At 39.9% G+C, this 23,430-nt stretch overlaps 1 protein-coding gene across 2 annotated transcripts in view; it reads right to left on the reverse strand.

Annotated features, from left to right (window-relative positions):
- Positions 1 to 23,430, reverse strand: part of DNAI3 (dynein axonemal intermediate chain 3) — a 114,502-nt gene that overhangs the window by 54,964 nt on the left and 36,108 nt on the right. The window lies entirely within an intron of this gene.

Consider the following 23,430-nt stretch of genomic DNA (forward strand, 5'->3'; position numbering starts at 1 on the left):
CAATTATTAACATGTTGCCACATTTGTTTATCATTTTCTCTCTTTTCTTTCATTAAACCAGTGTTTCTTAACCAATGCAATCCTGTTCCATCCCCACACCCTGGGAACATTTGGCAATGTCTGGAAACATTTTGGTTGTCACACGGGATGTGCTACTGGCATCTAGTGGCAAGAGGCCAGGTGTGCTATTAAACACCCTACAATACACAAGACAGACAGCTCCCCCCACAACAAATAATTCCAGCCCAAAATGTCAGTGTTGAGGTTGAGAAACTCTGCTCTAAATATATTAAACTAGTAACAATTTACATTTAGGCTGTAATGGTAGCACAATCTCTGGAAGAATGCTTATTCCAACCAGACTGACTGCTCTCAGCAATCACCTTCACCCTTGAACTATCACATTGCATTGTACCTCTGTGTTTCCTCAGTCTTACCCACTAGACTGGGTGAGCTCCTTGATCTTAGGGTGTGGGGCTGTAGAAAGGTTATTTGACACAGTCCTTAAGAGTGGGCATTCTGGTGATGGGCGGCTTGGCTTTGAAGCCTGATTCTATTACTCATTCTAGCTATGTGACCCTGAGCTACTCATTTATCCTCTTTATGCCTGTTTTCTCATCTCTAAATAAAATTCTTAAAGTACCTAACTCATAGAGTTATTGTGAGAATTAAATGTGTAAATACATGCAAAGCCTTTAAAACAGTGCTAGCACATTTTAGGTGCTCAATAAACTATTAGATTGTATTTAATCTGTATTTGTTGAACAAATGGCAGTAAAATGTCTTTGTGAGAGGTAAATATATTAAATGAGAGTAATCAAACAGAAGGGTAAAGAGAATTTTGCTTATATTAAATAGAATAATTCATTTTCCCCTCCCTTTCCCCAACCCCTGCCTAGATCAGTATCCATAGCAGAGGTAGGGTAATGGAAAGAATGTTGGTATTGGAACCAAAGGGACTTGGTTTCAAATCTTAGCTTCACTTTTCAGTTTTTATCCCACATGTAGGATTAAGAAATTACATGGCACCTGGTGGTTTCATCAAAGTAGCAACATGACTAAGAGTCACTCTTACTTTTTAAAATGTGATTTTTGCCCTGGCCGGTTGGCTCAGCGGTAGAGCGTCGGCTTAGCGTGCAGAGGACCCGGGTTCGATTCCCGGCCAGGGCACACATAAGAAGCGCCCATTTGCTTCTCCACCCCTCCGCCACGCCTTCCTCTCTGTCTCTCTCTTCCCCTCCCGCAGCCAAGGCTCCATTGGAGCAAAAATGGCCTGGGCGCTGGGGATGGCTCTGTGGCCTCTGCCTCAGGCGCTAGAGTGGCTCTGGTTGCAACATGGCGACGCCCAGGATGGGCAGAGCATCGCCCCCTGGTGGGCAGAGCGTCGCCCCTGGTGGGCGTGCCAGGTGGATCCCGGTCGGGCTTATGTGGGAGTCTGTCTGTCTCTCCCTGTTTCCAGCTTCAGAAAAATGCAAAAAAATAAAATAAAATAAAAAAATAATAAAATGTGATTTTTTTTTGTTTTTCAGCATATTAATTCATTATTATTTATTTTTAATTTGCTGATTTTAAAAAATCTAAAGTCATAGACTTAAGTTGGGAAAATATGTTATGTGAGATAAGGTCATTGTATTATCTATACGATCTGATGCACAATGTAACACGTACAAAAAGAACCTAAGGAGATGTCTACCTCAAATTTCTATTCATTATTGATTCAAGTTTAAATTATGTTCCAAATATTGAGCTTTCATTTGTAACCTCTCCGCCTCAGTTTCTTTGTATAATGGGAATGGTGCCTACCTCAAAGGGCAGTTGTGGAGATCAAGTTGATATGTGCAAATTGCTTAGGAGAATGCCTGGTATATGGTAAGAACACTGTAAACATTTGCTTTCATTGTTATTACTCTTTGAATCTCATCTTTAGGTTTGTAAAAATTCTTTCATCACAATCATATATTCCACCTCCACCTCAGACTAGCTAATTCCCTGATCTTATTAAGTAGTACCAGCATTCTGTCACCTAGAATTTGAACCACTTGAGTTCTTTTATTATTTTCACTTTGTGGATCAAAGCCTGCCCTTATTTCTCATCTGTCCACTCCAGCTGTATAGAAACAACTGTCCATTATTATCAGTCAACATCAGTTGAGAGCCTATTAATGTCCTTGTTGTCAGAATTTCACTGTCCCTTTCTGACTCTACCTCCTGAGTCTATTGGGGAGGACTCATTCTTGTCACTTTTCTGTACCCTGCCAGGAACATAGAAAAATTCTCTGGTTGGTTTGACTAAAATATTTCTCTCAAAATCTAAGTTGTTTGGTTTTTTTACTACTAACATACCATCTCTCTCCTTCTCACTCTCACTTCTTGCTGTTTGTGAATCTCTGATGTTCTAATTCTCTGCTGAGACTCAACTCTAATTCTTGTCTTTCTCTTCAACTATTTGGTCTGGCCTGTATGTTCATCTGCCTCCCTGGTTTCTCACCCATTTCTTGTCCTGATCCTTAGATTTTATGTATTTGTGCCTTGACTTTAACACTGCACTTTCTGGTTTATGACTTTATGCTTCTCATCAATCTGAAAAGCATATTTTATTCTACACCCATGCTGCTGACCCTTACTCTTCTGGTCAGAGACTCTCTCACTGTATATTTCATGGCTTTTCTGTTAACCTTGAACCCTAGTCAGTCATCCATTCTGACATTTTCCCATGATTCTTCTCCTTCTCTTTTCCTTCCTCATTCCTTTATTCACTTCATTTAATAAATCTGTGCCAGCAAAGGTGGATTAAAGTCGGTTGAGGCCCCAGACTCAGAAGAAAATACTGGGCCCCTTAAAAAAAAGAGAGAGACAGGGGGAAAAATACATGTTAACCATATTTTTATTTATTTATTTTTGTGGCAGAGACAGAGAGAGTCAGAGAGAGGGACAGAGAGGGACAGAAAGACAAAAAGAAAAAGAGATAAGAAACATCAATTTTTCGTTGCAGCTCCTTAGTTGTTCATTGATTGATTTCTCATATGTGTCTTGACTGGGGGGCTATAGCAGACTGAGTGACCCCTTGCTTGAGCCAGTGACCTTGGGCTCAAGCTGGTGAGCCCTGCTCAAACCAGATGAGCCTGTGCTCCAGCTGGCGACCTTGGGGTCTCGAACCTGGGTCCTCCACATCCCAGTCTGACGCTCTATCCACTGCACCACCGCCTGGTTAGGCAACCATATTTTTAAATAAATAAAAAATATCATGTACTATTAATGTTAAAATTGCACATATGAAACAAAACTTGGTGTCACTAGAAAAAAAGTATAGTGACATCAGAGAAATGGCACCGTGAGGAGCGCTCCCGATACCTCTCCTCCAAATTTCAACAAGTTCTTCAACCAGTGACAGAAAAATCTATCCTTGGAGCATATGGAAGTCCCACACACTGAACACAAAGGTATGATCGAGTGAAAAATTGACTAAATATATAATCAACCCTGTAGGAAATAAGAAGGAGAAAGGAACACTCCGCCTTCCTCACTAACCTGAGCAAGGGCTGCTTTCACTTGGAACTGAGATAGCATGGGGGTTGGAGGTGTGGAGGGAGCCAGGCTGGGCACAGATGTTCAGCTGAGGAAAGAGTGTGCCCGCGGCGACTCAGCCCACGGCAGACCCCAACAAAGATGGGCGAGCAGAAGCCACCATTAGCCCCGATATTCTGGTCAGCGAGCACAGATAGTGTGCGAGAGTTTCCTCCTAGCACCCCGGGAGTGGGCGCCCATGTTCCTGGACAGAGGGGCAGGGTCAGAGGCCTCTGTGTGGGCTGTGACCAGAGTCTGGGTGTAGTCCCTGCACCCTGAACAGCAGTGCACAGGGAGTGCACGAAAGCGAACTTCCCTATGCCCGAACTTCCCTGGGCAGGCAGGGCACCTCACCCAGCCATTCAGGCAACAGCCCCGGGAAGAAAAAATACAGAAGCGCTAGGGGGAGGGGCACGCAAGCAGCTTGCAGTCTGTCTCTGGAGCAGATCTGCGGATCCAATCGCTGAAATTAGCTTAACCCACAGTCTGCTCACCTCCCAACTGACCTACGCGGCTCTAACTGACAAGGTCTCTCTCAATTCAGCGATCTAAGACAAGAGACGTGATATATTTTAGTGCCGCTTGCTCTGCAGGTAGGGGCGGGGGCAACTTCCTGTAAGCTGGTACAGGGTGAAAAATACATTCCCATGGAACAAACCTCAGAGAACACTGCAGAAGTTAGGCTAGGCTGTAGGCTTTTTAACAAGGAAGAAGCCTGCAGAAAGCAATACCATGGAATGCTAAGGCAAATTTAACTAGATATACCTGGGGAACTGAACAGAAGTCAACACGCCCCCTACCTGCTTAACCTGGTGGCTCTGATTGGCAGAGCTTTCATACTCAGGGCTGTACATTAAAAAGAGGGACTTGGCAGCTTTTAAGACCTCCTATTCTGCAGGTAGCGACTAGGGCATCTTCTTCCCAGCCCAAACAGGTTACAAAGTGCAAAAAGCCTGGGGAGAGTGGTCCCACAGAGTGCTGAGAGGCATACTGGACACGCCTGGAGGCTCATAGAAAGGCACCTTGAGAGCAATTGGCTCCCAGCCCTGCCTGATTATGCTGGCAGCTCTGACTGACAGAGCCTTACCCAGAGCCCTGTGCAGAGTGGGGATAGAGTGGGGATTTGCCAGCTCTTTGAGCCTCTTACTCTCCAGGCAGAGGCAGCAGCAACCTCATAGCTGGATCATCAGGCTACTAATTCAGGAAGGAGAGACTAGGAGAGGCTCCAGGAAAACGGACTCTCTAATTGTTGGAGCCTGCAAATGCTAACGAGCACTGACTACCAACGAGACTGAAGCCTAATATATGACATCGCCATAGAGCCTCATCAACTGCAAATCTCTACCTAAGCGTGCCACAGAGGCAGAGCCTGGGATACAGAGCCACCGACCAGGAAGAGGGAGAGGAAAGAAAAAGGAAGAAGATAACCACTCAAAATCAAGAAAAATCCACAGACTTTATAACTTTTTCCAGTTTTTTTTTTTGTTTCTTTCATCTTGTCTTTATTATTATTTTTTTCTTCCACCTTGGTCCTTTTATTCTCTGCCCATCTTATTCTTTTCTCTTCTTGAACTACATTACCAATAAGTGTTACATTTCCCATTTTCTTTACATTTCCCATTTTCTTTCCTCTTCTTCTTCCTTTCTCTATATAAGGGTTACACTCAAAACCCTTAACTCTCTCTCTCTCTTTTCTTTTCTTTTTTCTCCCTCTCTATTAGTTTCTTCTTTTCTCCTTTACTTTTCCTCTCATTCCATCCTTACTCATGAACAAATTATTTTATTTGGGACTCAAACTTTTTCTTTGTGGCAATTTGGGTGCTTTTTACTTCACGTTTTAACTCATTAGCATTTCCCCCCAACTCCAGCTCTCCATTCTATCTAGTTTTTGTTCCACTTAATACAATAGTAATTTTTTTCTTTTTCCTGTTTCCCTCTTATCCCTCTCCTCTGTTGCTATCTTTTTTAAATCATGTGCTTCTGTGGTGGTTTTTTCAATGGTGGTTACCATTAAGTAATGAAAAGGGTTCCTACCCTGTTCATTGTAGTGCACTATTTTGTGAGTACTTTTGCCCTCCATCGCCCTTTGCTACTGTTAATCTTCATCCTCTCCCCCCCTTTCTTATTGTTGTCACAGTTTAAAGTTGGTTTTGTTATGTTCTTCTTGGAGCTTTTACTTGTGGCTTTGTTGTTGTTGTTTTATTCTTTGTATCTGATTGGAGAACCCCCTTTAGTATTTCCTGGAGTGGGGGTTTTCTGGTGATAAATTCTCTCATCTTTTCTGTATCTGTGAATGTTTTTATTTCTCCTTCATATTTGAAGGTTAGCTTTGATGGGTATAGTATTCGTGGCTGAAAGTTCCTCTCTTTCAAGACTTTAAATATTGGGGTCCACTCTCTTCTAGCTTGTAGAATTTCTGTTGAGAAATCTGATGATAATCTAATGGGCCTTCCTTTATATGTTGTATTCTTCTTTTCCCTGGCTGCCTTGAGAATTTTTTCTTTGCAGTTGGTTTGTGCCAATTTTATTATGATGTGCCTTGAAGTAGGTTTGTTGGGGTTAAGAAAACTTGGAGTTCTGTTTGCTTCTAGAATTTGAGGTTTTAGTCCTTTCCACAGGCTTGGGAAGTTCTCATCTATTATTTGTTTGAGTATGTTCTCCATTCCATTTCTCTCTCTTCTCCCTCTGATATACCTATTATTCTTATGTTATTCTTTTTGATGGAGTCAGATAATTCCTGTAGGGCTATTTCATTTCTTTTAATTTTTGAATCTCTTTCTTCTTCTCTTTGTTGAGCCTCAAGTTGCTTGTCTTCTATTTCGCTAATCCTCTCTTCTATCTGGCCTGTTCTATTAGCTAAGCTTGTTACCTCATTTTTCAGCTCATGAATTGAGTTTTTCATCTCTGTTTGATTTGTTTTTATAGTTTCAATTTCCTTGGAGATATACTCTTTGTGTTAATCGAGTTGTTTTCTGAGCTCCCTAAATTGCCTTTCTGTGTTTTCTTGTATATCTCTGAGTATTTTTAGAATTTCTATTTTAAATTCTCTGTTGTTTAGCTCCAAGGTTTCCAATATCTTAAATTTTTTCTCCATAGATTTTTCCTCATCTCTCTGTGTTACCTCTCTTTCTTTTGTATCCATGATATTCGATTTTCTCTTCTTTAATGGCATCTGAGGGTGGTTTTCTTGATAGTATTAATGAGATTTTATAAGGAATAAAAGGATAAAAAATAAAAGTAAAAATAAAAAATTGCATGTTTTTTAAAAAAATTAATCATTAAATAAAGAAAAGTAAAATAAGATAAAAATTTGAGGAAAAAAGGGAATAATTCCTTCCCCTCCTTTTTTCCTCTCCTCTCCTCTCCCCTCTTTTTTGAGAAAATCTTGTGATGAACTGTGAATTATATTGTACTAAATAGAACAAACAATACCTGTAGTGGAGGGCCTGAATTGGGGAGAAGTAATATAGGGGTAAAGGAAAAAGAAAAAAAAGAAAAGAAAAAAATATTTATATATAAAAAAGGGGGGAGCAGTATAGACCCATAAAAAGCAAATTAGGAAAAAATTTGGGTCAAGAATAAAATGATTTGCTTTTAGGTGTTGGCTGACTCAGAGTTATGATGAGAGGAATAAGAGGGAAACAGGAAAAAGGGGTGGAAAATTAAAAAAATTACTATTGTATTTAGTGGAACAAGAACTAGATAAAATGGAGAGCCAGGGATGAGAGCACTGCTAATGTGTTAAAAAGGTGAAGTAAAAACCCTCCAAAATGCCACAAACTTAAGTTTGAGTCCCAGATAAGATAATTTGTTTGTTATTGAAGTTTGAATGAGAGAAGACGTAAAGGAGAGAGGAAGAAACTAATATAGAGGGAGAAAAGAGAGAGAGAGAGAGAAAAGATGGAACCACTTAAAGAAGAAAAAAGAAAAAGGAGGAGAGAGAAAGAGAGAGTTAGGGGTTTTGGATTGCAACCCTCATAGAGAGAAAGGAGGAGGAAAGAAAAGATAATGAGAGATGTAACACTTATGGGTAGTGTAGTTCAAAGAGAGGCGAGAGTAAGACTGAGAGAGAATTAAATGACCAAATTGGAGTAGAAAAAAAAAATCAAGAATGAAGAAAAGAGACACAGACGAACAAATATAATAAAATGGGATAGGTTATAAAATCTGCAGATTATTCTTGATTTTGAGAGGTTGTCGTCTTGCTTTTTCTTTTCTGTCTTTCTGGTCGGTGACTTTGTACCCTGGGTTCTGCCCCTGTGGCACGCTCTGGAAGAGGTTTGCAGTTGATAATTCTCTATGGCGATGTCATGTATTGGGCTTCAGTCTCGTTGGCAGTCGAGGTTCATTCGTGTTTATAGGCTCCAACAGTGAGAGGATCTCTCACTGTGAGAGTGTTCCTGGAGCCTCTCTCCTAGTCTTTCCTTCCACAATTAGAAGCCTGATAATCCAGCTATGGGGTTGCTGCTGCCTCTGCCTGGATAGTAAGAGTCTCAAAGAGCTGGCAACTCCCCACTCTATTCCCACTCAGCACAGGGCTCTGAGTAAGGCTCAGTCAGTCAGAGCTGCCAGCATAATCAGGCGTGGCTTCCTCCCACTCAAAGACCTCTGGCTCTGCCCCTCTGTGGGATAACTCGAGTGCCCACTCCTGAGGCGTTTGGAGGAATCTCTTGCCCACTCTCCATGCGCACCCACCAGGATGTCAGACCAGACAGGTCACACTTCGAGTGAAATCCCTACCCACACGGAAAAGATCGAGCTTTGGAATTGGCTTTCGCTCTGTCCTCATGCGGCTTTCCCAAGGGGCTAGGGCTGCCTGAGATTCCGCTCCTGGCCCGCTTACAGACCTGCTCCTCTGTGGGAAAAACACGGACGCCCACCTCTGAGGAGTTCGGAGGAATCTCCTGTCCACTCTTCCTGCATGCGCACTGACCAGATTATGAGGCTCAGGCGGGACGCCTCTCACTCCGAGAAAGCCCTCTGCCCACACGGAAAAGTTACTGGGTTGGAATTGGCTTTTGCTCTGTCCCCGTGCGGCTTTCCCAGGGTGCTGGGGCTTCCGCTCCTGGCCTGCTCACAGGCCTCTGACTCTGCTCCTCTGAGGGAAAACACGGGCGCCCACCCCTGAGGAGTTCAGAGGAATCTCCTGCCCACTCTGCGTGCGTGCGCACTGACCAGATTATGAGGCTCAGGCGGGACGCCTCTCGCTCCGCGAAAGCCCTCCTCCCGCACAGAAAAGTTCCGCCGTTGGAGTTGGCTCCAGCTCCCTCCCCGTGCCCGGTCCCCTCAGGGCGCTGGGGCTCCTAGGAGATGCTGCTTTTTGCCCACACAGAGGCCTCTGACTCTGCTTCTCTGTGGGTTAGCACGGGCTGCGCCCACCCCTGAAGTGTTCGTAGGAATCTCTTGCCCACTAACCACGCCAACCAGGAGATGCAGAAAATGGCTGCCCCACTTGTCTTTCTTTGTCTGGGTTTGGCGCGCGTGTTAGCTTGAATTGCCCAGGGTTTTCCATGGCTTGGATCTCCGTGCCACAGCCTGGTTTGGCTGTTTGTACCGTGGCCTGGATCTATTCACTCCCTACGCCCGCCTTAGTTTCTATATTCTCAGTTCTCAGTGAAAGCCATCCTGTTTGGATTAGAGAGGAAGGCGGAGCATTTCTTACTCCTTATTTCCCCCGGAGTTTGACCATATATTTAGCCAATCTTTTGCTCGATCCTACCTTCGGGTGTGTTGTGAAGCATCTGAAGACTCCAAGGATAGGTTTTTCTGTTTCTGGTTGAAGAACTTGTTGAGTTTATGGGGAGATTTTCGGTATCGCTTCCTACCGCGCCATCGCTGTGACGTCATCTCCCCTTATCCCTCTCATTATATCTCTCAGTTGACCATCACTTACAAGCAAATAATTTTACTTTTTTTTTTTTTTTCTTTACAGAGACAGAGAGAGAGTCAGAGAGAGTGATAGACAGGGACAGACAGACAGGAATGGAGAGATGAGAAGCATCAATCATTAGTTTTTCATTGTGCATTGCAACACCTTAATTGTTCATTGATTGCTTTCTCATATGTGCCATGACCATGGGCCTTCAGCAGACCGAGTAACCCCTTGCTCAAGCCAGCGACCTTGGGCTCAAACTGGTGAGCTTTTGCTCAAACCAGATGAGCCCTTGCTCAAGCTGGCGACCTCGAGGTTTCAAACCTGGGTCTTCCGCATCCCAGTTCAACACTCTATCTACTGCGCCACCGCCTGATCAGGCCCTTTTTATTCTTGATACAAATGTTTTCCTTTTTTGCATTTTGTGGGTCTCTACCTCCTTTTTTGCCCCTTTATCACTTATCTCCAACTCAGGCCCTCTGTTATAGGTAGTTTTGTTTCATTTAGCACAATATAATTCACAGTTTATCAGGGTATTTTCTCAAGGAGGAAGGGAAAAAAGAAGTAAAGGTTTCACTTTTTGCAGATGATATGATCCTATACATTGAAAACCCCAAAGACTCCACAAAAAGATTATTAGAAACAATAAACAAATACAGTAAGGTCACAGGATACAAAATTAATATACAAAAGTCCATAGCCTTTCTATATGCCAACAAAACATTATAAAATGAACTAAAAAAAAAATCCCCTTCATGATTGCAACAAAATAATAAAATACCTAGGAATAAACATAACAAAGAATGTAAAGGACCTATATAATGAAAACTACAAAGCATTTTTAAGGGAGACGAAAAAAGATACAATAAAATGGAAAAATATTCCTTGTTCTTAGATAGGAAGAATAAATATAATATAATCAAAATGGCCATATTACCCAAAGCAATATACAAATTTAGTGCAATTCCCATCAAAATTCCAATGACATTTTTTAAAGAAATGGAACAAAAAATCATCAGATTTATATGGAACTATAAAAAAAACCCAAATAGCCAAAGCAATCCTAAAGAAAAAGAACGAAGCAGGGGGCATTACAATACCTGACTTCAAACTATATTATAGAGCCACGACAATCAAAGCAGCATGGTATTGGCAGAAAAATAGACACTCAGACCAATGGGACAGAATAGAAAGTCCAGAAATAAAACCATGTATATATGGTCAAATAATTTTTGATAAAGGGGCCAACAACACACAATGGAGAAAAGAAAGCTTCTTCAAAAAATAGTGCTGGGAAAACTGGAAAGCAACATGCAAAAAAATGAAACTCGAGTGACGTCACGGAAATGGTGCCGTGAGCAGCGCGTCCGACAGATCTCCCCTAAATCACATCAAATTTATCAACTAGAAACAGAAAAATTTATCCTGGGAGCATTCCGGAGTTCCACACAAACTGAAAGCGAAAGGACTGATATCACTTGAATTTGAGAGACAAGGGTGTGGAGGAAGCTACCGCAGTGACGTTCATTCAAGCTGTGAGGGAGTGCGCCTGTGGTGAGTCAGCCCACACTCGGGAGCCGTGAGCAGCCGCGGGCGCGGGCTCAGTACGGTTGCAGAGCGAGCACCGCCCACACTCCGGAGCGCGAGCAGCCACCGGTGTGCCAGACCGGTTGCAGAGCGAGCACCGCCCACACTCGGGAGCCGCGAGCAGCCACCGGCGCGCGCGCCCGGTCCGGTTGCAGAGTGAGCACCGCTAACGTTCCCAGCGGCCGGCGCACTGCGAGTGAGAGTCGCCAGCCACCGGTGCCCAGAGCACCCCATTCGCGCGCGTGCCCTGGGCATTCCACACGCCCAGAGCGCCTTACTGGCCCGCACACCCAGGGTGCCCCATTATCCTGCACCTGGTGCGATTCAGCCGCCAGCGGCAGGGCGAGCGGGAGAGGCACCAGGGAGGTCTTCTACTTGGGAGATTCTCTCCGTGGGTGGGGCACCTCACCCAGCCATTCAAGCTAACAATCAAGCATTGGGGGAGGGGCGCGCACAGGCAGCCTAAAATACCTTCGGGAGCACAGCTGCGACCCAATCACTGAAATTAGCTTAACCCATGAAATCTGCGCACCCTCGGTTCTAATTGATAAGATCTCTCTCAGTTCAGCGACCCAAGACAAGAGGCGTGATATTTTTTAGTGCCTCTCGCTAAAGGGGCGGGGGCAACTTCTGATTGATAGAGCCTCCATATTCAGGGATAAACGCTAACAAGAGGGACTTGGCAGATAATAAGATCTATACTACACTAGTTGCAAGCAGAGACTAGTGCCTCTTCTTCCCAGCCAAAACAGGCTACAAAGTGTGGAAAGCCTGGGTTGAGAGGTCCAACTAAATGCTAGGCGCTGAACAGTCACCTTGACAACAATTGACTCCCACCCCCGCCTGATTACACTGGAGGCCCTGACTGCCAGAACCTTTCCCAAAGCCTTGCACTGAGTGGGGATAGAGTGGGGATTTCCCAGCTCTTTGAGCCTCTTACTCCCCAGGCAGAAGCAGTTGCAGCCTTATAGCTGGATCACCAGGCTGCTAATTCAGGAAGGGGGGACTAGGAGAGAGAATCCAGGAAAGCAAACTCTCTCATCGTTGGACCCTGCAAATGCCAACAAGCCTCGACTACCAGCAAGACTAAAGCCAATTATATGACATTGCCATAGAATCCCATCAACTGCAAATCCCTACCTAAGTGTGACACAGGGGCAGAGCCTGGGGTACAGAGTCACAGACCAGGAAGAGGGAGAGAAAAGAAAAAGGAAGAAGTTAACCTCTCAAAATCAAGAAAAATCCACAGACTTTACAACTTGTTCCACTAATTTTTTTTGTTGTTGTTGTTTGTTTCTTCTATCTTATTGCCTTTATTTCCTCCACCTCAGTCCTTCAATACTCTGCCCATCTTATGCTTCCCTTTTCTTGAACTACACTACCCATAACTGTTACATTTTATTTCTCTTCTTTATCCTCACCCTCCTTTAAGGTTATACTCCAAAACACTTAACTCTCACTCTCTCCTCTTTTGTTTTTTTTTTGATTTGCTTTATTTTGTTTTTTTCTCTTCCTTTTTTATTACTTCCTTCGTTTTTCTCTTTTTCTTATTTTTTCCTTTCTATTCATTTTTTCTTTTCTCATTTTACTTTCCTTCCATTTAATCCTAAATCACGAACAAATTAGTTAATTTGGGACTCAAGGCTTTTTTTGGCTTTATTTTTCTTTTTTGCTTTTGTTTTTGTTTTTTTCTTGTTTGTTTATTTTTGTGGCATTTTGGGTCCTCCCAACCCAAGCTCTCCATTGTATTTAATCTTCGCTCCACTTAATACAACAGATTTTTACTTATTATTTTTATTTTTTTCTTCTTTATTATTCTTTTTTTGGTCCTTTTTTCTGGTTCCCTCTTATCCCTCTCATTATATCTATTAGTTGACCATCACTTACAAGCAAATCATCTTATGCTTGTCTAAAATTTTCTTCCTTTTTTTTTTTTTTTGCATTTAGTAGGTCCCTACTCCCTTTTTTTGCCCCTTGAACTCTTCACCCCAAATCAGGCCCTCCATTATAGGCATGATATTTCCCTGAGGAGGGGAGAGGAGGGAAAGAGAAGAAAGAAAAAAAGGGGGAAATAATAAATTATTACTGTTTTTTTTTGTGGGGTGTTTTACCTTTTTTTTTTTTTTTTTTTTACTTTTTACTCTTTATTAATTCTAATTAGTGCTATCAACAAGACCACCCTCAGATGCCAATAAGAAAGAGGAAATCGAATATTATGGATACAAAAGAAAGAGAGGTAACACAAATAGATGTGGAAAAATCTATGGAGAAAAGACTTAACATATTGGAAGCCTTGGAGCTAAATGACAGAGAATTTAAAATTGAAATCTTAAAAATACTCAGAGATATACAAGAAAACACAGAAAGGCAATATAGGGAGATCAGAAAACAACTCAATGAACACAAAGAATATATTACCAAGGAAATTGAAACTATTAAAACAAATCAAACAGAAATGAAAAACTCAATTCACGAGCTGAAAAACGAGGTAACAAGCTTAGCTAACAGAACAGTCCAGATTGAGGATAGGATTAGTGAAATAGAAGACAAACAACTTGAGGCACAACAGAGAGAAGAAGAAAGAGACTCAAAAATAATAAAAAACGAGAAAGCCCTACAGGAATTGTCTGACTCCATCAGAAAGAATAACATAAGAATAATAGGTATATCAGAGGGAGAAGAGAAAGAAAATGGAATGGAGAATATACTCAAACAAATAATAGACAAGAACTTCCCAAGCCTGTGGAAAGAACTAAAGCCTCAAATTCAAGAAGCAAACAGAACACCGAGTTTTCTTAACCCCAACAAACCCACTCCAAGGCACATCATAATAAAGATGACACAAACCAATGACAAAGAAAAAATTCTCAAGGCAGCCAGGGAAAAGAAGAGTACAACATATAAAGGAAGGCCTATTAGATTATCATCAGACTTCTCAGCAGAAACTCTACAAGCTAGAAGAGAGTGGACCCCAATATTTAAAGCCCTGAAAGAGAGGAACTTTCAGCCAAGAATACTATACCCATCAAAGCTATCCTTCAAGTATGAAGGAGATATAAAAACATTCACAAATACAGAAAAGATGAGAGAATTTATCAACAGAAAGCCCCCACTCCAGGAAATACTAAAGGGGGTTTTCCAACCAGATTCAAAGAACAAAAGAAAACAACACCACAAGTAACAGCTCCACCAAGAACACAATAAAACCAAACTTAAACTGTGACAACAAAGGAAAAAAAGGGGGGAGAGGATGGAGATTAACAGTAGCAAAGGATGATGAAGTGCAGAAATACTTAAAAGATAGGGTACTACAATGAATATGGTAGGTACCCTTTTCATTACTTAATGGTAACCACCCTTGAAAAAACCACCACAAAAACACTTGACTTAAAAAAGGTAGCAACAGAGGAAAGAAGTATGGAACACAAACAAACAAAAACAAATGATAGAAAAACAAAAGAGAAGAATCAAACTAGATACAAAACTAACAGAAAGCAATTTATAAAATGGCAGTAGGGAACCCACAAGTGTCAATAATTACACTAAATGTAAATGGATTAAACTTACCAATAAAAAGACACAGAGTAGCAGAATGGATTAAAAAAGAAAATCCAACTATATGCTGCCTACAAGAAACACATCTAAGCAACAAGGATAAAAACAAATTCAAAGTGAAAGGCTGGAAAACAATACTCCAAGCAAACAACACCCAAAAAAAAGCAGGCGTAGCAACACTCATATCTAATAATGCTGACTACAAGACAGAAAAAGTACTCAGAGACAAAAATGGTCATTTCATAATGATTAAGGGGAAGTTGAATCAAGAAGACATAACAATCCTTAATATATATGCACCAAACCAAGGAGCACCAAAATATATAAGACAACTACTTATTGACCTTAAAACAAAAACTAACAAAAATACAATCATACTTGGAGACCTCAATACACCGCTGACGGCTCTAGATCGGTCATCCAAACAGAGAATCAATAAAGATATAGTGGCCTTAAACAAAATACTAGAACACCTGGATATGATAGACATCTACAGGACACTTCCTCCCAAGGCGACAGAGTATACATTTTTCTCTAGTGTACACGGAACATACTCAAGAATTGACCATATGTTGGGCCACAAAGACAATATCAGCAAATTTAGAAAAATTGATATTGTACCAAGCATATTTTCTGATCATAAAGCCTTGAAACTAGAATTCAACTGCAAAAAAGAGGGGGAAAACCCCACAAAAATGTGGAAACTAAACAACATACTTCTAAAAAATGAATGGGTCAAAGAAGAAATAAGCGCAGAGATCAAAAGATATATACAGACAAATGAAAATGAAAATACGACATATCAGAATCTCTGGGATGCAGCAAAAGCAGTAATACGAGGAAAGTTCATATCACTTCAGGCCTATATGAACAAACAAGAGAGAGCCGAAGTAAACCACTTAACTTCACACCTTAAGGAACTAGAAAAAGAAGAACAAAGACAACCCAAAACCAGCCGAAGAAAGGAGATAATAAAAATCAGAGCAGAAATAAATGAAATAGAGAACAAAAAAACTATAGAAAAAAATCAATAAAACAAGGAGCTGGTTCTTTGAAAAGATCAACAAAATTGACAAACCCTTGGCAAGACTCACCAAGGAAAAAAGGCACAGGACTCAAATAAATAAAATCCAAAATGAAAGAGGAGAGATCACCACAGACATCATAGATATACAAAGAATTATTGTAGAATACTATGAAAAATTATATGCCACCAAATACAACAATCTAGAAGAAATGGATAAATTCCTAGAACAATACAACCTTCCTAGACTGAGTCATGAAGAAGCAGAAAGCCTAAACAGACCAATCAGCAGATCAGCAGGGAGGAAATAGAAAAAACTATTAAAAACCTCCCCAAAAATAAAAGTCCAGGCCCAGACGGTTATACTAGTGAATTCTATCAAACATTCAAAGAAGACTTGGTTCCTATTCTACTCAAAATCTTTCAAAAAATTGAAGAAGCAATACTTCCAAACACATTTTATGAGGCCAACATAACCCTCATACCAAAACCTGGCAAGGATGGCACAAAGAAAGAAAACTACAGACCAATATCTCTAATGAATACAGATGCTAAAATACTAAACAAAATACTGGCAAACCGAATAAAACAACATATTAAAAAAATAATACATCATGATCAAGTGGGATTCATCCCAGAATCTCAAGGATGGTTCAACATACGCAAAACGGTTAACGTAATACACCATATCAACAAAACAAAGAACAAAAACCACATGATCTTATCTATAGATGCAGAAAAGGCTTTTGATAAAATACAACACAATTTTATGTTTAAGACTCTCAACAAAATGGGTATAGAAGGAAAATATCTCAACATGATAAAGGCCATATATGATAAACCATCAGCCAACATCCTATTAAACGGCATAAAACTGAGGACTTTCTACCTTAAATCAGGAACAAGACAGGGTTGTCCACTCTCTCCACTCTTATTCAACGTGGTGCTAGAAGTTCTGGCCAGAGCAATCAGACAAGACAAAGAAATAAAAGGCATCCATATCGGAAAAGAAGAAGTAAAGGTATCACTTTTTGCTGATGATATGATCCTATACATCGAAAACCCAAAGGACTCCACAAAAAGATTATTAGAAACAATAAACCAATACAGTAAGGTCGCAGGATACAAAATTAACATACAAAAGTCCATAGCCTTTCTATATGCCAACAATGAAATATTAGAAAACGAACTCAAAAAAATAATCCCCTTCACGATTGCAACAAAAAAAATAAAATACCTAGGAATAAACATAACAAAGAACGTAAAGGACCTATATAATGAAAATTACAAAGCATTGTTAAGGGAAATCGAAAAAGATACAATGAGATGGAAAAATATTCCTTGTTCTTGGATAGGAAGAATAAATATAATCAAAATGGCCATATTACCCAAAGCAATATACAAATTTAATGCAATTCCCATCAAAATCCCTATGAGATTTTTTAAAGAAATGGAACAAAAAATCATCAGATTTATATGGAACTATAAAAAACCCCGAATAGCCAAAACAATCCTAAGGAAAAAGAATGAAGCTGGGGGCATTACAATATCTGACTTTAAACTATATTATACGGCCACGATAATCAAAACAGCATGGTATTGGCAGAAAAATAGACACTCAGACCAATGGAACAGAATAGAAAGCCCAGAAATAAAACCACATATATATGGTCAAATAATCTTTGATAAAGGGGCCAACAACATACAATGGAGAAAAGAAAACCTCTTCAACAAATGGTGTTGGGAAAACTGGAAAGCCACATGCAAAAGAATGAAACTCGACTATAGCCTGTCCCCGTGTACTAAAATTAATTCAAAATGGATCAAAGACCTAAATATAAGACCTGAAACAATAAAGTACATAGAAGAAGACATAGGTACTAAAATCATGGACCTGAGTTTTAAAGAACATTTTATGAACTTGACTCCAATGGCAAGAGAATTGAAGGCAAAGATAAATGAATGGGACTACATCAGAATTAAAAGTTTTTGCTCAGCAAGAGAAACTGATATAAAAATAAACAGACAGCCAACTAAATGGGAAATGATATTTACAAACAACAGCTCAGATAAGGGCCTAATTTCCAAAATTTACAAAGAACTCATAAAACTCAACAACAAACAAACAAACAATCCCATAAAAAAATGGGAAGAGGACATGAACAGACACTTCTCCCAGGAAGAGATACAAATGGCCAACAGATATATGAAAAGATGCTCAGCTTCATTAGTTATTAGAGAAATGCAAATCAAAACTACAATGAGATACCACCTCACCCCTGTTAGATTAGCTATTATCAACAAGACGGGTAATAGCAAATGTTGGAGAGGCTGTGGAGAAAAAGGAACCCTCATTCACTGTTGGTGGGAATGTAAAGTAGTACAACCATTATGGAGGAAAGTATGGTGGTTCCTCAAAAAACTGCAAATAGAACTACCTTATGACCCAGCAATCCCTCTACTGGGTATATACCCCAAAACCTCAGAAACATTGATACGTGAAGACACATGTAGCCCCATGTTCATTGCAGCACTGTTCACAGTGGCCAAGACATGGAAACAACCAAAAAGCCCTTCAATAGAAGACTGGATAAAGAAGATGTGGCACATATACACTATGGAATACTACTCAGCCATAAGAAATGATGACATCAGATCATTTACAGCCAAATGGTGGGATCTTGATAACATTATAAGGAGTGAAATAAGTAAATCAGAAAAAAACAAGAACTACATGATTCCATACATTGGTGGAACATAAAAATGAGACTAAGAGACATGGACAAGAGTGTGGTGGTTACCAGGGGTGGGGGGAGGGAGGACATGGGAGGGAGGGAGGGAGAGAGTTAGGGGGAGGGGGAGGGGCACAGAGAACTAGATGGAGGGTGACGGAGGACAATCTGACTTTGGGCGAGAGGTACGCAACATAATTTAATGACAAAATAACCTAGACATGTTTTCTTTGAATATATGTACCCTGATTTATTAATGTCATCCCATTACCATTAATAAAAATTTATAAAAAAAAAAAAAAAGAATGAAACTCGACTACAGCTTGTCCCCTTGTACTAAAATTAATTCAAAATGGATCAAAGATCTAAATATAAGACCTGAAACAATAAAGTACATAGAAGAACACATGGGTACTAAACTCATGGACCTGGGTTTTAAAGAGCATTTTATGAATTTGACTCCAAAGGCAAGGGAAGTGAAGGCAAAGATAAATGAATGGGACTACATCAGACTAAGAAGTTTTTGCTCAGCAAGAGAAACTGACAACAAAATAAACAGACAGCCAACTAAATGGGAAATGATATTTTCAAACAACAGCTCAGATAAGGGCCTAATATCCAAAATATACAAAGAACTCATAAAACTCAACAACAAACAAATAAACAATCCAATAAAAAATGGGAAGAGGACATGAACAGACACTTCTCCCAGGAAGAAATACAAATGGCCAACAGATACATGAAAAGATGTTCATTTTCATTAGTTATTAGAGAAATGCAAATCGAAACTGCAATGAGATACCACCTCACACCTGTTAGATTAGCTATTATCAACAAGACAGGTAATAGCAAATGTTGGAGAGGCTGTGGAGAAAAAGGAACCCTCATTCACTGTTGGTGGAAATGTAAAGTAGTACAACCATTATGGAAGAAAGTATGGTGGTTCCTCAAAAAACTGAAAATAGAATTACCTTATGATCCAGCAATCCCTCTATTGCAGTGGTCCCCAACCTTTTTTGGGTCACGGACCAGTTTAATGTCAGAAAATATTTTCACGAACCGGCCTTTAGAGTGGGATGGATAAATGTATCACGTGACCAAGACAAACGTCAATAGTGAATCTTAGACGGATGTAACAGAGGGAATCTGGTCATTTTTAAAAAAGAAAACATCGATCATACTTAAATATAAATAAAACGTAAATAATGTAAGTTATTTATTCTTTCCCTGTGGACTGGTACCAAATGGCCCACGAACCGGTACTGGTCTGCAGCCTGGGGGTTGAGGACCACTGCTCTACTGGATATACACCCCCAAAACTCAGACACATTGATACGTAAAGACACATGTAGCCCCATGTTCATTGCAGCATTGTTCACAGTGGCCAGGACATGGAATCAACCAAAAAGCCCTTCAATAGATGACTGTATAAAGAAGATGTGGCACATATACACTATAGAATACTCCTCAGCCATAAGAAATGATAACATCGGATCATTTACAACAAAATAGTGGAATCTTGATAACCTTATACGGAATGAAATAAGTAAATCAGAAAAAACTAAGAACTGCATGATTCCATTCATAGGTGGGACATAAAAGCAAGACTAAAAGACATGGACAAGAGTGTGGTGGTTACGGGAGGGGGGGAGGAGAGGGAGGGAGAGGGGAAGGGGAGGGGAAGGGGCACAAAGAAAACCAGATAGAAGGTGACCGAGGACAATCTGACTTTGGGTGACGGGTATGCAACATAATTGAATGACAAGGTAACCTGGAGATGTTTTCTTTGAACATATGTATCCTGATTTATTGATGTCACCCCATTAAAATTAATAAAAATTTATTAAAAAAGTATAAAGTGGGGGTTTTGCAGGGCCCTTGAGAAGACGGGGCCCAGGGCCCCATGTGCCTGCCATTAAATCCACCTCTGTGTGCAAAGAACTCTCCTAGAAGTTGGGGATATAAAAGTGAACAAAATAGACCAAGTTCCTGTCTCATGAGCTTAAATTCTAAATGGTAGGCAGGAAGAAGGTGAGAAAAGAGAGGCAATGACAAATGCATATCAAGTGATAATAGTACCATGAAGAAGAAAATAGAGTAAGGGAATAGGTACAAATGGCGGTTGCTTTTATAAAGGAATGTGAGGAATGCCTCATTCAAGCAGAGATCTGGATGAACAAGGAAATGAAATGTAAGGATGGGAATGACGTCAGAGAAATGGCACCGTAAAGAGTGATACCGATAAATCTCCCCCCAAATTCAACAAGATCTTCAACCAGAGACAGAAAAATCTATCCTTGGAGCCTCCAGAAGTTCCACACTAAACGCGAAGGCAGAGGCAGCAGCAACCCCATAACTGGATCATCAGGCTACTAATTCAGGAAGGAAAGACTAGGAGAGAAGCTCCAGGAATACAGACTCTCTCATTGGCTGAGCCTGCAAATGCTAATGAGCCTCGACTGCCAACGAGACTGAAGCCCAATATATGACATCACCATAGAGACTTATCAACTGCAAACCTCTACCTAAGCGTGCCACAGGGGCAGAACCCAGGGTACAGAGTCACCAACCAGGAAGAGGGAGAGAAAAGAAAAAGCAAGAAGATAACCTCTCAAAATCAAGAATAATCCACAGATTTTATAACCTATCCCATTTTATTATATTTGTTCATTTGTTTCTCTTATCTTCTTTTCTTGATTATTTTCTTCCTCTTCCAATTTGGTCGTTGAATTCTCTGCTGGTCTTACTCTCTCCTCTCCTTGAACTACACTACCAATAAGTGTTACATCTCCCATGATCTTTTTTTCCTTCTTCTTTTCTCTCTATGAGGGTTGCACCCCAAAACCCTTAACTCTCTCTCCCTCTCTCCTTTTATTCTTTTTTCTTCTTTTGTGTTTTCCTCTTTCTTTTTTTTTTCTCCCTCTATATTAGTTTCTTCATTTCTCTTTTATTTTTCCTCTCATTCAATCTTCAATCACGAACAAATTACTTTATCTGGGACTCAAATTTTTCTTTGTGGTGCTTTGAGGTTTTTTTTACTTCGCTTTTTTAACTCATTAGCAGAGCTCCCAACCCTGGCTCTCCATTTTATCTATATCTTGCTCCACTAAATACAATAGTAATTTTGAATTTTTCCCCCTTTTTTCTGTTTCCCTCTTATTCCTCTCATCATATCTCTTAGTCAACCATCACCTAAAAGCAAATCATTTTATTCTTGACGCAAATTTTTTCCTTTTTTGCATTTTGTGGGTCCATACTCCCTTTTTTTGCCCCTTTATCACTTCTCCCCAACTCAGGCCCTCCATTATAGGTAGTTTTTGTTCTATTTAGCACAATATAATTCACAGTTCACCACAAGATTTTCTCAAGAAGGAGGGGAGAAGAGAGGAGAGGGGAAAAAAAGGGGGCGGATAATAATTTTATTTATTTATTCCTTTTTATTTTAATTTTTTAACTTTTTATTCTTTATTAATTCTTATCAATACTATCAACAAAACCATCCTCAGATGCCATTAAAAAAAAGAAATCAAATATCATGGATACAAAAGACAGAGAAGTAGCACAGACAGATGGGGAAAAATCTATGGAGAAAAAATTTAAAATATTGGAAACCTTGGAGCTAAATGACAGGGAATTTAAAATAGAAATCCTAAAAATACTCAGATATACAAGAAAACACAGAAAGGCAATTTAGGGAGCTCAGAAAACAACTCAACGAACACAAAGAATATATTACCAAGGAAACTGAAACTATAAAAACAAATCAAACAGAGATGAAAAATTCAATTCACGAGCTGAAAAACGAGGTAACGAGCTTAGCTAATAGAACAGGCCAGATAGAAGGTAGGATTAGTGAAATAGAAGACAGGCAACTTGAGGCACAACAGAGAGAAGAAGAAAGAGACTCAAAAATTAAAAAAAAAGAGAAAGCCCTACAGGAATTATCTGACTCCATCAAAAAGAATACCATAAGAATAATAGGTATATCAGAGGGAGAAGAGAGAGAAAATGGAATGGAGAACATATATAAACAAATAATAGATGAGAACTTCCCAAGCCTGTGGAAAGAACTAAAGCCTCAAATTCAAGAAGCAAACAGAACTCCAAGTTTTCTTAACCCCAACAGACCTACTCCAAGGCACATCATAATGAAATTGGCACAAACCAATGACAAAGAAAAAATTCTCAAGGCAGTCAGGGAAAAGAAAAATACAACATATAAAGGAAGGCCCATTAGCTTATCATCAGATTTTTCAACAGAAACTCTACAAGCTAGAAGAGAGTGGACCCCAATATTTAAAGTCCTGAAAGAGAGGAACTTTCAGCCACAAATACTATACCCATCAAAGCTATACTTCAGATACGAAGGAGAAATAAAAAACATTCACAGATACAAAAAAGATGAGGGAATTTATTATCAGAAAACCCCCACTCCAGGAATTACCAAAGGGGGTTTTCCAACCAGATAGAAAGAACAAAACAAAACAAAACCAGAAGTAAAAAGCTCCACCAAGAACACAATAAAACCAAATTTAAACTGTGACAACAAAAAAAAAAGGGGGGGGGAGAGGACAGAGATTAACAGTAGCAAAGGACGATGGAGTGCAAAAGTACTCACAAGATAGTGCCCTACACTGAACAGGGATTAAACTCACCAATAAAAAGTCACAGAGTAGCAGAATGGATTAAAAAAGAAAATCCAACTGTATGCTGCCTACAAGAAACTCATCTAAGCAACAAGGATAAAAACAAATTCAAAGTGAAAGGCTGGAAAACAATACTCCAAGCAAATAACATCCACAAAAAAAAAGCAGGCATAGCAATACTCATATCTGATAATGCTGACTACAAGACAGCAAAAGTACTCAAAGACAAAAATGGTCATTTCATAATGATTAAGGGGAAGTTGAATCAAGAAGACATAACAATTCTTAATATATATGCACCAAACCAAGGAGCACCAAAATATATAAGACAGCTACTTATTGACCTTAAAACAAAAACTGACAAAAATATAATCATACTTGGAGACCTCAATACACCGCTGACGGCTCTAGATCGGTCATCCAAACAGAGAATCAATAAAGATATATTGG

The sequence above is a fragment of the Saccopteryx bilineata genome, chromosome 3, assembly GCF_036850765.1.
Source record: "Saccopteryx bilineata isolate mSacBil1 chromosome 3, mSacBil1_pri_phased_curated, whole genome shotgun sequence".
NCBI lineage: Eukaryota > Metazoa > Chordata > Mammalia > Chiroptera > Emballonuridae > Saccopteryx > Saccopteryx bilineata.